Source organism: Scyliorhinus canicula, chromosome 17 (genome assembly GCF_902713615.1).
Source record: "Scyliorhinus canicula chromosome 17, sScyCan1.1, whole genome shotgun sequence".
NCBI lineage: Eukaryota > Metazoa > Chordata > Chondrichthyes > Carcharhiniformes > Scyliorhinidae > Scyliorhinus > Scyliorhinus canicula.
In genome coordinates, this window is record NC_052162.1 from 122,987,571 (window position 1) to 123,003,879 (window position 16,309).

The window sequence follows — 16,309 nt, forward strand, 5'->3', positions numbered from 1 at the left end:
GTCAGAGCCAGCAGATCTCCATATTTTCATATTCCCCCTATCTCCCCTGATTCCTGTTTGATTTTGTCGTAAAATCCATTCAACTGTTTCTGTGGTATGAAAGGGGAGGGATTGGAGAGGTATTCCTTCCCTTGAATGGACGGGGATATGGGTACAAACCCAACACTTGCTAATATTCAATTTTTCGGCATAAAGATATGACATATGTAAATAGGTATTGGATGGCAGGTCTCGTTTAGTTCATTTTTTTACTACCGAGTGGCCATTAAGGCTAAGTAGTTCAGAAAGTCCAAAAATGATACTGAAGATCTTCATCCTGTGTTCTCGTCTGGGTTGGAGACTATCTTCTTGCGATCGGATAGATGTATCCAACTTGAACGTCCTTCAAGTTTGACCAAAGTTGGTGTCGTCAGTAGTACGAGGAATGGTCTTCTCCAGCGTTGTCCTAGTTTCTTTCTGTCCCAGTTTTTTACCAACACGAGGTCTCCGGGTTTGACCACTGGATATCGAGGGACGGCTGTCCCTGTCGTTACTGGGAGATGTGCCTGTTTTACCTGTGAGTGGAGAAACTTCAAAGAAAGTGTTAATTGCTTCAAATAGTTCTGCATTTGTTTCCCCATCACATGGAGGTCTACTCCCTCTAGGGGTTTTTCATGGGCATCCCAGGGAGTCCTCATTGGCCGACCATAGACTATCTCTGCAGCTGACAGTCCGGTCCGCGAATGGGGAGTCACTCGCATGTGAGGTTATCCATTTTGGTAGGAATAACAGCAAACGGGATTATTATTTAAACGATAAAATATTAAAGCATGCCGCTGTTCAGAGAGACTTGGGTGTGCTAGTGCATGAGTCACAGAAGGTTGGTTTACAAGTGCAACAGGTGATTAAGAAGGCAAATGGAATTTTGTCCTTCATTGCTAGAGGGATGGAGTTTAAGACTAGGGAGGTTATGTTGCATTTGTATAAGGTGTTAGTGCGGCCACACCTGGAGTATTGTGTTCAGTTTTGGTCTCCTTACTTGAGAAAGGACGTACTGGCGCTGGAGGGTGTGCAGAGGAGATTCACTAGGTTAATCCCAGAGCTGAAGGGGTTGGATTATGAGGAGAGGTTGAGTAGACTGGGACTGTACTCGTTGGAATTTAGAAGGATGAGGGGGGATCTTATAGAAACATTTAAAATTATGAAGGGAATAGATAGGATAGATGCGGGCAGGTTGTTTCCACTGGCGGGTGACAGCAGAACTAGGGGGCATAGCCTCAAAATAAGGGGAAGTAGATTTAGAACTGAGTTTAGGAGGAACTTCTTCACCCAAAGGGTTGTGAATCTATGGAATTCCTTGCCCAGTGAAGCAGTTGAGGCTCCTTCATTACATGTTTTTAAGGTAAAGATAGATAGTTTTTTGAAGAATAAAGGGATTAAGGGTTATGGTGTTCGGGCCGGAAAGTGGAGCTGAGTCCACAAAAGATCAGCCATGATCTAATTGAATGGCGGAGCAGGCTCGAGGGGCCAGATGGCCTACTCCTGTTCCTAGTTCTTATGTTCTTATGTTCTTATGAAACAGCGCCAAGGGTAATACTTTTAGCCAATTTAACCCAGTTTCTTCAGTTAATTTAGATAATTTTTCTTTTAAAGTCTCGTTGGCTCTTTCCACAATTCCTGCTGCCTGCGGGTGATACGCACAGTGCAGTTGCTGTTTAATTACAAGGGCTTTGCACAATTCAGTATTGATCCGAGCTACAAAATGTGGTCCATTGTCTGAGCTCACCATTTTGGGTACCCCAAAACGAGGAATGACTTCTGTTAACAACAACTTCACTACTGTATGTGCCGTACAATTAGTGGTGGGGAAGGCTTCAATCCATTTACTAAACACATCGATTATTACTAAACAATATTTATAGCACTGTGCTTTTGGCAATTCGATAAAATCAAGCTGTATACAAGCAAAAGGGCCATCTGGCAAGGGAGTGGTTCCTGGAGGGCATTTAATACCTTTACCCGTATTATGTTTCATGCAAATTACGCATCGATCCAGCCGCGTTTGTGCTGCTGTATTCAAATCTGGGTGCCACCAAGTTTTTAGGAGTAGCTGTACCACTCCCTCCTTGCCAAGATGGGTACAAGAATGCAAATAATCAACAAGTACCGGCAATAAAGAATTCGGAATACAAACTTGACCAACTGGAGTCAGCCAGTGGTCTCGTGTCAAGGAGTGTGAACACCCCATTGACTTCCATAGTGTTCGCTCAGAATCAGAGGCGTCCCTCTGTAAATTTTGAACTTCAGCTATCTCTGGCATGCCCTTCGTCCTTAATGCAGGTACCTGGTTTAGAGCCTGATTAGCCCCACTGGGAACAATTAAAGAGGTTGATGAAGCTGCAGCTTTAGCAGCTGAATCAGCACGGGCATTTCCTAATTGAACAGAAGTGTCACCCTTCGTGTGCGCAACACATTTAATAACTGCCAATTGACGGGGAAGCTGAATAGTATCGAGGAGATTTTTAACCCAAAGAGCATTTTGAATGGGAGTTCCCACAGAGGTGAGAAAACCTCGCTGTTGCCAGAGGCGGCCGAAATCATGGGTCACGCCAAAGGCATACCTAGAATCAGTGTAAACATTAGTACTTTTGTCTGTGGCCAAAATACATGCTCGAGTAAGGGCGAATAGCTCAGCTTTGTGTGCAGAGACAGGGGTCTGGAAGGCTGCTGCTTCCTGCACGTCAGTGTCAGTTACCACGGCATATCCCGACTGTGGGACGCCAAATGGGAAAATGGAGGAACTGCCATCGGCATAAAAAATTAGATCTGGATTATCAATAGGGCGGTCCGTTAAATCCGGGCGAGGCGCGGTAAAGAAGTGATTCCGAAGCAAACAATCGTGTGGCGGGTCCGCAAGGTTATCGGCGGGCTGTTCGAGGAACACAGCAGGATTTAAGGTTGAACAATAATGAAAAGAGAGGTAGGGGTTTTGCTATAGTGAAACCTCATAGCGGCTCAAGCTCGCTTGAGTCAGATGCTGGGTTTACTGAGACGTTAGGAGAGCCACAATAGAGTGTGAAATATGCACTTGTACTGGCTGGTGAAGGGTCAGATTAGAGGCTGCCTGCGCTAACAAATGGACAGCCGTAAGAATTTGGGTGCAGGGAGGTAGACCACAAGCTACAGGATCTAATTTGGTAGAATAGTAGGCGACCGGGCGACGCCAGTCACCGTGTTCTTGTGTAAGAACACCAGTGGCACGTTTATCAAGAACATTAACGTACAGCTGAAAAGGTCTGTCATACATAGGTCGTCCTCGTGCTGGGGCGGTAGCCAGGGCATTTTTCAGAGTAATAAAAGATTGCTTTGCTGAATCAGGTAGTTCAAACTTAAGAGGAGCATTTTGAGAGGAGTACGGAGTTAATTCTTTAGTATGTACAGTAACATTCGGAATCCATTGTCTGCAAAAGTTCACTAATCCTAAAAAGGCTCGCACCTGCTTGGGCGATGTAGGAAATGGGGTCTGCAGTATAGGAGTAATGCATTCTTGAGTAAGGGAGCGATCAGTAGAACTTATTAGGACACCCAAAAATTTGACCTGTCGTTGGCCTTTATGAACTTTAGCGGGCAAGATCACATATCCCCATGAATGGAGACGGACGAGCATGTAAAAGGTGTCACGCTGGTTAGCGATGAAATCAGGGCTGGCAAGGAGTAAGTCATCAACATATTGAATGAGACTTCCGGTGGCTGTGATGGATCAGTAAGCCACACATCTGGGAGCTCCCGTTTTAAAGAGATTTTTCGGCTCTTTTGAGAGCCCAAAACGGAAATTTTTCGACGTCTCCCGGTGGGGGAAGGTGTGCTGAACGACTTTCCCTGCAGTCCATGACTCGAACTCGGAGTGGAAAGGGGGTAAAAACAGCAGCAGCTCCTCAGAAAAAACGGGGGAAGGGTTCCAAGATGGCCGCCGACAGAGCTCCAGAGGAATGGAGACTCTGGGCCCAGGAACAACAAACTGATCTCCTGCGCTGCTTTAAAGATTCAAGGATGAAGTACTGAGCTCTCTGCAGGAAACGAACAGAAGGCTGTCAGAGATTCAGTCCACCCAGGGTGCTGCCATCAAGAAGTTGCAGACGCAGGCCATTGAACGAGAGGAGGAGGCCGTGGTCCTCGTGAGTAAGGTGGAGGGGCACGAAGCACTCCACAAGAAGTGGCAGGAACGCTTTGAGGAGCTGGATCACCGCATGAGGCGGAAAAACCTGCGGATCTTGGGCCTTGCAGAGGGGCTGGAGGGATCGGACCTGACAGCCTATGTGGCTGTAATGCTGAATTCGCTAGTGGGGGCCGGATCTCTCCATCTGCCCTTGGAGCTGGAGGGAGCGCACAGGGTGCTGGCCAGGAGGCCCAAGGAAGATGAACCCCCGCGTGCGGTGCTGGTGAGGTTCCACCGGTTCAGTGATCGGGAGTGCATGCTGCGCTGGGCCAAGAAGGTGAAGAGCAGCAATTGGGAGAATGGGGTAGTGCGGATCTACCAGGACTGGAGTGCGGAGGTGGCTAAGCGGCGGTCCGGATTTAATCGGACGAAAGACGTGCTTTATAGAAAAAAGATAAAGTTCGGAATGTTGCCGCCCGCGCGCCTGTGGGTAACTTATTCGGACCGGCATTATTATTCCGATTCCCCGGAGGAGGCGTGGGCCTTCGTGCGGACGGAGAAACTGGACTTGAACTAGGGGTTGGGGGTTGCGAGGTCGGCTGTAAGATATTAGTGCTGGATTCTGCTGTTGCTGTGTTCTCTTTTTCTTCTGTTGTTTTCTTCTTGTTTTAGTACTTTTGCAATTTTGATATGGTTATTTACGGAGGGGTTGTTCTGCTATGTTTTTGTTTTTGTGCTGTGGGACATTGTCTGGGCTGTGTATCTTGAGGGGAGGGTCGGGGGGGTATGTTGTATTCTATGCCGGAGTGGGGGTATGGAGTGGGGCTGATATTTGGGAGCTGCGTCAGAAGGGTGTGGTGGGGCAGTGCAAAAGCGCGGGCTTTCCTCTGGTTTCCCGTGCTGCGGGGCTGGGGGGTGGAGATGGTGACGGGGGAGGCGGGGCCTTAACTGGTTCTTCCCCGCGCTGGAGCGGTGCCAGGAGGAGGGATAGATTGGGGGATGATCCCACTTCGGGAAGGGTCGGGCTATTGGCGGGAGTTTCCGGGGTCAGCAGAAGTTAGCTGACCCACGGAAGTACAATGGAGGACGGTTCGCGGCTGGGAGGGTTCCTAGCCTGGGGGGGAAGGGAGGGGGGGGAAAGGGGAATACCGGGTTGCTGCTGGTAGGGTCAAGAAGGAGCTGGGGGGGGCTGGGGGGACAGAGGTGAGGGGTTGTCGCTATGGGGACGGGGTCGAGCAGGGGGTGCTGGCCTGGGGCGGGCAGTCAACGGGCTATGGCTAGCCTGCGGGGGAGGGGGGCGGGACGCCCTCTGATCCGGTTGGTCACCTGGAATGCGAGAGGGTTGAATGGGCCGGTGAAGCGGTCGAGGGTACTGGCTCACCTGAAGGGGCTAAAGGCGGATGTGGCAATGCTTCAGGAGACCCGCCTGAGGGTGGCGGACCAGGTCCGCCTGAGGAAGGGATGGGTGGGGCAGGTTTTCCACTCGGGGTTGGATGTGAGGAACCGGGGAGTGGTGATTCTAGTGGGGAAAAATGTGTTGTTTGAGGCATCGGAGGTGGTGGCGGATAAGGGGGGTAGGTATGTGATGGTTAGGGGCAGGCTACAAGGAGAGAAGGTGGTACTGGCTAGTGTGTATGCCCCAAATTGGGACGATGCGGGCTTTATGAGGCGTATGTTGGGACGGATCCCGGATCTAGAGGCGGGAGGTCTGATCATAGGGGGGGACTTTAATACGGTGTTCGATCCTTCACTGGATCGGTCCAGCTCTCGGACGGGTAGGAGGCCGGCGGCGGCCAAGGTACTGAGAGGGTTTATGGACCAGATGGGTGGGGTGGATCCATGGAGGTTTGTAAGGCCGAGGGCACGCGAGTACTCTTTCTTCTCCCACGTACATAGGGTCTACTCTCGGATAGATTTCTTCGTGGTGAGTAGGGGACTGATTCCGAGAGTGGAGGAGGCCGAGTATTCGGCCATTGCAATCTCCGACCACGCTCCGCGTTGGAGATGGGAGAGGTGCGAGACCAACGTCCGTTGTGGCGGTTGGATGTGGGGTTGTTGGCGGAGGAGGAGGTGTGTAGGAGGGTCCGGGCAAGTATTGAGTGGTACCTTGAGGTGAATGATACGGGGGAGGTTCAGGTGGGGATGGTCTGGGAAGCCCTGAAGGCAGTAATTCGTGGGGAGCTGATATCCATCCGGGCACACAGGGAGAGGAGCGAGAGGAGTGAGAGGGATAGACTGGTGGGAAAGATGCTGGAGGTGGACAGGAGGTATGCAGAGGCACCAGAGGAGGGACTGTTGGGGGAGAGGCGCAGCCTGCAGGCTAAATTTGATTTGCTGACCACTAGAAAGGCGGAGGCACAGTGGAGGAAGGCACAAGGGGCAGTGTACGAACATGGTGAAATGGCGAGTAGGATGCTGGCTCATCAGCTGCGTAAGCGGGATGCGGCTAAGGAGATTGCTGGAGTGAGAGATAAGAGTGGGAATGTGGTGCGGAAGGGGGTAGAGGTGAATGAGGTCTTCAAGGATTTTTACGGGGAACTGTACCGGTCGGAGCCACCGGGGGAGAGGAGGGGAATGGAGAGGTTCCTTGACGGGCTCTCTTTCCCGAAGGTGCAGGAGGAGAAGGTGGAGGGGTTGGGTGCGCCGATTGAGCTGGAGGAGCTAGTTAAGGGGATCGGGCAGATGCAGTCAGGGAAGGCACCGGGGCCGGATGTGTTCCCGGTGGAATTTTATAAAAAGTTTGTGGATCTAGTGGGCCCCTTGCTGGTGCGAACACTCAATGAAGCGTGGGAGGGGGGGACTTTGCCCCCGACGATGTCACGGGCGCTGATCTCGTTAATTTTAAAGAAGGACAAGGACCCCCAGCAGTGTGGTTCATACAGGCCCATATCTCTCCTCAACGTGGACGCTAAGGTGCTGGCAAAAATCCTGGCCACCAGGATAGAGGACTGTGTGCCAGGGGTTGTGCACGAGGACCAGACAGGTTTTGTGAAGGGAAGGCAGCTGAACACGAATGTGCGGAGATTGCTGAATGTCATTATGATGCCGGCGATTGAGGGGGAGGCAGAGATAGTGGTGGCACTGGATGCGGAGAAGGCCTTCGATAGAGTGGAGTGGGGGTACCTATGGGAGGTGTTGGGGAGGTTTGGATTTGGTGAAGGGTTCATTAGATGGGTAAGGCTGTTATATGAGGCCCCGATGGCGTGCGTGGCTACGAATAGGAGGAGGTCGGAGTACTTCCGGCTTTACCGAGGGACCAGGCAGGGTTGCCCCTTGTCCCCCTTGTTGTTTGCACTGGCAATCGAGCCGCTGGCGATGGCATTGAGAGATTCAGAGAGGTGGAGAGGCTTGGTGCGAGGTGGAGAGGAACATAGGGTGTCGTTGTATGCCGACGACCTGTTACTGTATGTGGCGGACCCGGTGGGAGGGATGCCGGGAGTGATGGAGTTACTAGCCGAGTTTGGGACCTTCTCAGGTTATAAATTAAACTTAGGCAAGAGCGAGGTGTTTGTGGTGCACCCTGGAGACCAGGAGGAAGGAATTGGTAGGCTCCCGCTTAGGCGGGCAGGGGAGAGCTTTAGGTACCTGGGGGTGCAAGTGGCCAGGGACTGGGGGACTCTCCACAAGCATAACTTTACCAGACTGGTAGATCAGATGGAGGAGTAGTTCAGGAGGTGGGACATGCTGCCATTGTCGTTGGCGGGGAGGGTGCAGTCCGTCAAAATGACAGTGCTTCCGAGGTTCTTGTTCCTTTTTCAGTGCCTGCCCATATTTATCCCCAGGGCCTTCTTTAGGAGAGTGACTAGCAGTATTCTGAGTTTTGTGTGGGCACATGGGACTCCGAGAGTGAGGAGGGTGTTCCTGGAGCGAGGAAGGGATGGAGGTGGGCTGGCACTGCCCAACCTTCTGGGGTACTATTGGGCAGCCAATGTGTCAATGGTGCGTAAATGGGTGATGGAGGGGGGAGGGGCGGCGTGGAAAAGAATGGAGATGGTGTCATGTAGAGGTACGAGCCTGGGTGCCATGGTAACAGCACCGTTGCCGCTCTCCCCTAAGAGGTTTACCACGAGCCCGGTGGTGGCGGCGACCCCAAGAATCTGGGAACAATGGAGACGGCATCGGGGGGAAACAGGGGCCTCGATGGAGGCTCCACTGGTTGGCAACCATCGGTTCATCCCGGGGAACACGGATGGGGGATTCAGGGGGTGGCAAAGGGCGGGCATCAGCAAATTGAGGGACCTGTTTATTGGCGGGAGGTTTGCGGGCCTGGGGGAACTGGAAGATAAATTTGGCCTTCCCCAGGGGAACATGTTCAGATACCTGCAGGTAAAGGCGTTTGCTAGGCGACAGGTAGAGGGATTCCCTTTGCTGCCCTCGCAGGGGGCGATGGACAGAGTGCTTTCGGGGGTGTGGGTAGGAGAGGGGAAGGTGTCTGACATCTATAAGGTAATGCAGGAGGTGGAGGAGTCGTCAGTGGAGGAGCTGAAGGCTAAATGGGAGGAGGAACTCGGGGAGCAGATAGAGGACGGGACTTGGGCGGATGCCTTGGACAGAGTCAACTCTTCCTCCTCATGTGCGAGGCTTAGTCTCATCCAATTTAAGGTGCTGCACCGGGCCCACATGTCCGGGACTAGGATGAGTAGGTTCTTCGGGGGTGAGGACAGGTGCACCAGATGTTCGGGGAGTCCTGCGAACCACGCCCATATGTTCTGGGCATGCCCAGCACTGGAAGAATTCTGGAAGGGGGTGGCGGGGACGGTGTCGAGGGTGGTTGGATCCAGGGTCAAACCAGGGTGGGGACTCGCGATTTTTGGAGTTGCGGTAGAGCCGGGAGTGCAGGAGGCGAAAGAGGCCGGTGTCCTGGCCTTTGCGTCCCTAGTAGCACGTCGAAGGATTCTGTTACAATGGAAGGATGCAAGGCCCCCAAGTGTGGAGACCTGGATCAGTGACATGGCGGGATTTATAAAATTGGAAAAGGTCAAATTTGCCCTGAGAGGATCAATACAAGGGTTCTACAAACGATGGCAACCTTTTTTGGACTTCCTGGCTCAGAGATAGGTAACTGGGTCAATAGCAGCAGCAACCCGGGGGGGGGGGGGGGTTCCTTATTGTAGTTTTTATTCTGTAACTTTATATTGTGTTAATTTGCGTTGTTGTTAAAATACTGTGTTGTTCATGGAGGTGGGGCGAATGTTTATGATTGCTAATATTATTGTTATTTTTGGTATTTTACTAAGGTGCGTCAATGTTGTATAAAATCAAAATTTCTCAATAAAAATGATTTTTAAAAAAAACATATTGAATGATGGTGGAGCCACCAGGAGGTGCTAATGTCGCTAACTGGGAGTGCAGTGCCTGAGAGAAAAGGGTTGCAGAATGAATGAAGCCCTGTGGAAGTCTAGTCCAGGTGTATTGCTTGCCCTTAAATGTAAAGGCAAACAAATACTGTGATTCAGGGGCGAGGGGTATCGCAAAAAAGGCATGTTGTAAATCAACAAGGGTGAAAATAGTCGCTTCCGGTGGGACATTACTAAGGATTGTCGCCGGGTTTGGGACAATAGGATGTAAGGGTTCCACTATCTGATTAATACGCCGGAGGTCTTGGACCAAATGCCATTCGGATGGTCTTCCTATCTTAGGAACTGGAAGAATCGGGGTGTTACAGGGCGATTGGCATGGTATCAAAATTCCCTCTTGAAGGAACGATTGAATCATGACCGAGACTCCTTCTTTGGCCTCGGGGCGCAAAGGGTACTGTGAAATTTAGGGCAAGGGCATATCAGGTTTGATTCTAATAACAACAGGAGGTGCATTAGTGAGACCAACTTCGTGTTTAGAGGCTGCCCATAAATCTGCGGGTAGTTCAGAAGTCGTAGATTGAGCTGAATGATGATGGTGCAGTGTGCCAACGAGGACAAATGGGCGTTTAAAATATTCTAAAGTGCCTGCGGGTAGGGTTTGACTATCATCAAGGAAAGGATCAGCTTGTCCTCGTAGTGCAGCTGCCAGAAATCCCAAGGACTTGGCACTATAGCCTTCATTGACAAAAAGGGTCACGTGGGGTGACACAAGTCTCGACTGACGCCATAGGCCGTGGGGTAAATCGACAAGAAAGGCAGACCCTTTTTTCCCTCAGCGAGGCCAACAAAGGAAACGGATTGTAGAGAACTGAGGGAGTCTTGGTAAATGCTCTCCAAATCAGGTGAGCATCCTGTATGATCGTAGCAAAGAGTGACATGTGGACCAGGAATATCTAAGGGAGGTGAAAAGTGTGAGGGATCAAAATCAATCGACCACCACTGTGGAGTAGTGAATAGGGGAAAATTTTGAAGCTAGGCCTGCGCGATAGGTGATATAGTAATGCCGTTATCAAGGCAAACTATCTCCACCTATAAGGGACACAGCAAATCACGTCCGGCCAGGTTGACACCGAGGACACGCGTAACCGTGAAAGGAATGCAACATTCCCGGCTCTCAAATTGAACTAAGAGTGGCTTTGTAAGTGGGTAAACAGCACCTTCGCCCATGAAACCAGCAAGTTCCACATGTTTATCAGAAAGGGGAAAGCTATGATTCTGAATTAATGTCCAGTCCAATGTAGAATAAGTTGCACCTGTGTCAATCAAAAAGGAGATGGGCACGCCTTCTATGTAAATTGTTGCTGTGGGCTCGTCAGAGTGGTCTGTTGAGAGGACCGGAAAGTTCAAGCGGGCTAGTCAATAGGGGTTAGAGGTAGTGAAGGGTGTCTGCCGACGGGGTTGAAATCTATCTGGTCTTCGGGCTGCTGGGCAATCCCTAGCGTAATGGCCTATACGTTGACAGTTGAAGCATGTGATATTATATCTGGCAGGAGGATGACGTGGAGGAGCACTGTCAAAATCACCAGTGTGTGGAGTGAAGGGGTAAGGTACCTGTGAGCGGTAACCAACTTCAAGTGGGCCAGTGGAACGTGGGCGATAGTAACGTGAATCTGTCTGAGAGTTTTGATTCTTAGGAGGTCTTGCTTGAGAGGGACGTTGGACGAATTTGGATTTAATTCTGGGCGAATTGTCTTTGTAAGAGGCGTCACGGTTGCGGCCATTGCTCCAATAATAAGATACAGCACGTTTCGTTTGAGGCTTAGAATTGCCAGACCAGTCCACGGTCAGGTAAAACCTGCATTAATAGTGCATTAAATTGGGGAGACTGTGTGCCTGCATTGAAAGCAATGTCCCCGGAGTAAAGAGTATACACGCCACAAAAGCGGTCAAAAAATTCTGGACCATCTTCCTTAGAAGTGGGGGTACATTTAAGAAGTTTGGCGATGTCAACGGGTTTACATCATTTTAGTGCAGGGAACATTAAAGTATGCTGATCGTCCTCCGTTTGGTGTGCGGCGCTAAAAGCCGTCCACGTGTCCCCATTAATTCCTAATTCATTTTTCCATCTTTCCCCTAATTCTGGGGGAAGGGATGAATAAATCAGTGAATATTGATCACGTGCGGTAGTCCTGTACATGGTTGCAGTTCTCCTCAAAAGCTCAGTGAATCCTTCTGGGTCATTTTTGCAGGAAGGACATTGGGCCATGATCAAACAGAGCTCATGGGGTTTAAAAGCCTGCCAAACTTCAATGAATGTATCATCATTATCAGCAGCGTGGGGGTTAATAAGACTCCGAATGGGATAATTTGCGGGGGGAGGTGGTGGAGGAAAGGTTTCCTCCTCCTTAGGTTGGAGTGATAAATCAAAAAAAGCCTGATCAACAGAGGTAAAGGGTTGTTCCATATTTACGGCTTGCGTATGTGACCGAGTGCGTGTCACTACAGGGGATACGTTAGCCGGAGTTTCATTAGTAACGGGATCAGAAGGGGGAGTCAGGACTTGGGACAGTGGAATTGTAGGATCGGGGAGCGCAGAATGAGGGTGGGGTCCAGGTTTCAAATCCTCCTCCTCTTCCGTATCGCCCGAATATGGGAACATCGGCATGCCAGAGCAACTGGGAGGATCCTCCTTTCCTATAATCTGATTGGCCAGTCCTACTTTTCTGCCGGCAGGAGATTTGTTATTGCCAGATTGCTTTTTATCATCTTGATGGTCTTTATCCCAAAGCTCACATTCCAATTTTAAAGTCTCCCAATCTTTCTGTTTACCGTCCACACACTCATTAATCCCTCTTTTATGGGCGTTATCTTTCCAACTCATTAACAGTGAGTGTTCGTGGTGTTTTGCGGACTGTTTCCTCCATTGCGAAATTAAAAATTTCCATTTGAAACCAGCGTTTTTATGCCAAATGGCTTCTTCTGCAGCAATGCAGTTATCAAGGTTCCAAGTTCCCCCTAATGGCCAAATGTCGTTACCCAATTTATTATTCAGTGCTGCGGATAATCTGCGGACGTTACGTTCATGAGAAGGGTTTTCTAAACACATGAAAAGTAGAGGGGAATTGCCGCTAGTTTTATCTAAAGTTTGTCCCATAATGTGTCCCTGGCAAAAAATGTTCAAAAACAATTTCTGGTACCAAATCAAATCGGAGGGTCCTTGACCCCCCAAAAAATTACTCACAGGGTCCCTGACCCCAAAACTTAAACCTGCGGCTAATCACAATCAGGTCCCTGACCCCAAAATTTTTTACTCACAGTCAAATTTAAATTTGAGAACCGTCACCTGCTTAGTTACTTCCGTCAGGGATGAGGGGTCACAGCACAGATCCGAGAGAGAGAGATAGACCAAGGTTAATCTTACCTTGTGCCGGCGTCTGTCTCTGTACTCCGGTCATGGCCTTGACCACTTTCTCTCAGTCCCTCACGGAAGATCACTCAGGATATTGGATTTTTTCTCGCAGCGCCAAATGTCATAGTCAATATTTTCCCCGCTTCTAGACTGTGATGGAAAAATTCAAACAACGTTCGCCAGGTAAGCAAAACTAAACTTTATTTACGAATTACAACTGCTAGCAGTATGGCTGAGACTTGAAGTCGGCAGGCAGTCAAGTACAAACTGCTGGTTCCCTTCCAAGTCTGCAATATCACAAAAGAATAAGACGATTTTTATACATTATAGGATCAAGATAACATGAATACAGCTTGGTCAGGAATTTGATCAAAAGTAAAACATAAGTAATAATCATTACAATGGCGTCACCTTGCTGACCTTTAGAGGACTCAGGGTCTCATATTATTATCTTGTCTTTTGGTACATGTTTAAGAGATGGAGCAAATTTGTTTAAGTATGGAAAGAGAGAAGTTTTTAGCTTATCGTATGTATTTAGACTGCTCTGGTGTTATGACGAACGCGTCTTATCCAAGTTTAGAGTCAGCCAGTTCTCGGGTCAAGTTGACCTTGGCTGCTTGTATTTGTGCCTTAGGTTATGCGAAGTCAGTTTAAATTTAATTGTACCAAGAAAACTTGACTAGTTTTCCCATCATGCCATTATTTGCTTCGCACAATACCACATATTCACCTGCGAGTACTGTGGCAACTGGAGCTGATAGCAAATGACAACATAGAGAGACAACACGGCCACTCACTCCTGCCCCAACATTCAGTTTGACCACAGCTGTGGTTCTGCCTCAATGTCATTTCCTGCCTGTTCCTCAGATCATTTCATTACCTCAAGGACCATTGTCCATGAGAATGACAGAGGCAGACACGCAAAGTAAAATATCAAAATTACTTGGACAGAGAGCTGGAGAGCTCGAATCTGCAGTTACAGAGCTGGAATGTGGGATAGGTTCACAGAGACATAGAGGTTGACAGCATGGAAACAGGCCCTTCAGCCCAATTTGTCCTTGCCGACCTGTGTTTACCATGAGTCTTGTCTCATTTGCCAACATTTGGCCAACATCCCTCCATACCAATTTCTCGCAGATAACTCTCTAGATGCTTTTTAAAGGACCATAAAAACCTTAAGACGTGGGGCAGAATGAGGCCACTCGGCCTATCGAGTCTGCTACGCCATTGAATAATGGCTGATATTTTCTCATCCCATTCTCCTGCCTTCTCCCCATAACCCCTGATCTCCTTAATAAGACAAAATTGTACCCGCGTCTATTACTGCCTCTGACAACTCTATCCAGACACTCAGCACACTATTTGTGAAGAAATTACTCACTGGACCCTTTTCTATGTCTCCGCTCTTACCTTAAACCTGTGCATGCTTGTTTTAGCCTCCCTTACCTTCGGGAAAATATGTTGCCGATGGACCTTATCTCTGTCCAAATAATCTTATAGACCTTGAGAAATTCACCCCTCTGCCACCCACATTCCAGGGGAATATGTCCCAGTCTAACAAACGCACCTTATAACTCAAACTATCAATTTCCGGCTGCATCCTAGAAAAAAGTTACTGCACTCTTTCTAGTTTAATAATATCATCTCTATAATAGTGAGATCAGAACTTTACACATCACGTGTAGCCTTATTTATGTCTTGTACAACTTGAACAAGACGCCCAAACTCCGATATTCAATGTTCTGACCATGTGTCTGTAGAACAGTAAAGATGGACACAGAAATGATGGAGCAAATATACTCCTTCAGTGCTGTGAAGTGCTAATTATTCAGCATGTTTGCTATGCTTCCAAACGGCAACAAAGTCGCAAAATATGTCTGACTGCAAAGGAAATCCCGAAGAATATGCAGCTGAGGTGAACGGCAGCAACTTAAATCTTTTTTAGAAACCAAGAGGAACAAAACAGAATCAGAACAAAGGAGAGTGTGAAAGAGAGAAAGGGGGAGAGAGTGTTTAAATCCAGGTTAGATTGCAAAACACTCCGTTCCACCTTAATGCTACCACCACATTGTTTCTGTGTTCCTGGGTTCATGCTGTTAGAAATACCTAAGATCCAGGTTCCGATGAAGCAGAGATTACATGATGGACTCCACCGTAATAATGGAAATCAGTTCATCCCATGTCCCAGAAATTCAAAGCAGCAATGCTATAAAAAGATCACTTTTACGTGATTTGCGAGTTTCTTGTCAGGGCAGCATTTAATATCCATCCCGGATTGCCCATCAGAAGGTGTCGGTGAGCTGCCTAGTAGATCCGCTGCTGCCCGTGAGCTGTGGGTACAGCCACCGTGCTTTTAGGGAGTTCATGTCCTTCAGAATGATAGTGGTCGGAAGTCTGGAAGGTGCAGCCTGAGTTATTGCGGTGCATTTTGGGATGGCTGTGACGGAGGGATTGAATGCTTGCGGGAGGAGGAGCCATCAATCGGCTGCTTGGTCCAGGATGCTTTCCAACTCCCTGAGTGTTGTTGGAGATCTGGGGAATAGCGTTTCACGTGGAAAATAATGGATTAGACAATTTGTCTGCGGAAATAATCTTGTTCCGAAATTTAAAAAAATGTATAATAGATCATCGTTAATGCTCGTTTCCTCCATTTAGGTTGTGAGTAATTGACAAAGTGTGATAGGTCAGTTATTGCACAGAGCAGGAATCGAACTCGGGTTTCCGCAATGTGAGATCAGAAAGTAAACACGTGGCACAAGCCGCTTTTTCAAAACGATTGACGCAATCTCTAAACAAAATCCACCTACTTCTAATTCTAAATGTGCTGCTGCTTTTATTTATGCTACACGCATGTTTTGGAAAATATTAAAAACGTCAGGCAGCACCCACGGTGAGACAGGTTCGAACTTACAGTTAAGTTGATGCTGTGAAGTAACCAGTGAGCTAAAGCTGACGCTGGCTTCAAGCACGGACACAGTGTATATAAAGGATGACGGTGACCATGCAGGCCGGGGTGAGTAACACTGTGGGGGAACTCCAGGTGTTGATGCACCTCATCTCACAGGCAGACGTGACCAAAAACTTAATTCCGTTAAACCACAGCAGCTCTTTAGAATGGCAGATCATTCAATGCCACTCGACCGACCTTTCCCCAGAGGCAGGTATTTGATTTCTCACATTGAAATTTGAAACCACCGTTGTATCTGCCTCCACCAATCTCACAGGCAGTGCAGACCAGATAACTGAACTGTATCCCAGAACATTGAAATAATTGTTGGAAAGATGCAACTTAAAAATCTTATCTCTAATAAGACAAAATTGTACCCGTGTCTATTACTGCCTCCAACAACCCTATCCAGACACTCAGCACACTATTTGTGAAGAAATTACTCTCTAGATCCTTTTCTATGTCTCCCCTCTAACCTTAAACCTATGCATGCTTGTCTTAGCTTCCCCTACCTTCGG

General features: G+C 48.7%; 1 long non-coding RNA gene across 1 annotated transcript; it reads right to left on the minus strand.

The window, feature by feature from the left end:
- Positions 1-495: 495 nt before the first annotated feature.
- Positions 496-15,479, minus strand: LOC119951875. Its single transcript, XR_005457698.1, has 3 exons — positions 14,951-15,479; positions 12,857-12,994; positions 496-554 (listed from the first exon to the last, which is right to left on the minus strand). It is a non-coding gene; the product is annotated as an uncharacterized LOC119951875 (long non-coding RNA).
- Positions 15,480-16,309: the final 830 nt, after the last annotated feature.